Source organism: Vigna radiata, chromosome 11 (assembly GCF_000741045.1).
Source record: "Vigna radiata var. radiata cultivar VC1973A chromosome 11, Vradiata_ver6, whole genome shotgun sequence".
NCBI lineage: Eukaryota > Viridiplantae > Streptophyta > Magnoliopsida > Fabales > Fabaceae > Vigna > Vigna radiata.
The window spans coordinates 7,394,402-7,395,896 of record NC_028361.1 but is presented as its reverse complement, the minus strand read 5'-3'; positions in this window follow the sequence as shown (position 1 = coordinate 7,395,896).

Genomic DNA, 1,495 nt, shown 5'->3' with positions numbered 1-1,495 from the left:
TTTGGATAGGTTTGAAAAAAGATCCTGATATGTTAACAACTTTGACAACAAACTACGTGTCACTACTTAATTGATCCACATATTTAAAATAGATTAATCACAAAGTATCATTTATACATTGTAAAAAAGTTATTAAATAAATATTTTCCTTGAAAAAAGAAACTAAATCATCACAACCCCTCTAATTCAACCCATATCATTCCACTAATTTAATGATTTAGTCCCATATATAATAATATACCCTCACTTTTCTTCTATTGTTTAATATATTTTCTCTTTCTTTTACTTTATAAAAAATTATAAAAGAAAAAAAAAATTGTTACTAGTGAGTTATGATTAAATTTACCTTTTAACCCGACTCGAATCTCTTTGACGAACATAGTTACATTTAACTCACATTTAAAAAATTCGAATTTTGTTTCAACCCAATTGAATTTACAAGTTGAAATTCATTTTAACTATTACACATCAATATTAATTATTAATGTGTTATTTCATATATATATATATATATATATATATATATATATATATAGGGGTTTGCTAACTTGCGTACGCCTGTTTTTCAGTTGGTACATTTTAGCAATGTGTACCGGGTTTCAATAGACAAAAATACCCCTATATATCATGAATTCTAAGTTTTAAGGTTAAGGGTATTTTAATAATTTTCATTCTCAAAATTAAAAAAATAAAAAAAGAAACCCTCAAACCCTTACCCATCTCTCTCATTCCTCTCAACCATTTCTCTTTCATCCCTATTTTAGCTCCAATTGAAAAAAAAAAATCAGAAAGACTTCTTATTTTAATAATTTTCATTCTCAAAACTAAAAAAAGAAAACCCCAAACCCTTACTCACTTCCTTCATTCCTCTCAACCCTTTCTCCTTCATCTCTCTTACTCAAACATTTTCTCCGTCATCTCTGCACTAGCCCCAACTAAAAAAACATTCATTATTAAACGATTTACTTTTGTAAAGAGTTGAGTCATATTCACCTTTCGAAAAATGTTCATTCAAAATCTCTTTAATTTCATTATCTTCACTATATATATTACAGCCGACGGACACAACTTACACCAAGACTTATGAGCATCCTTCCTTTACATTCTGAGACTACTACGTAACATTGCTCCGTTACATTCTGAGACTACTACGTAACATTGCTCCGTTACATTCTGAGACTACTACGTAACATTGCTCCGTGACCATATAATTTTTTTGGTAGAAATTCATTAACTTGTTTTCCTTTACTAAAGAAAAAAACAAATCAAAATACAATAAAATTCTCAATTATAAAATCAAACAATAAAAATTCTAAATCTTGAAATTTTATTTATGATTATATAAATAAAAAATTAGGTGCTTTAATTTTTTTATTTATGTAAGTATTTTTTTTCTCTAACCATTTTATTTAATAATGAGTGTTTTTTTAGTTAGAGCTAGTGCAGAGATGACAGAGGAAATGTGTTGAGTGAGAGAGATGAAGGAGAAAGGGTT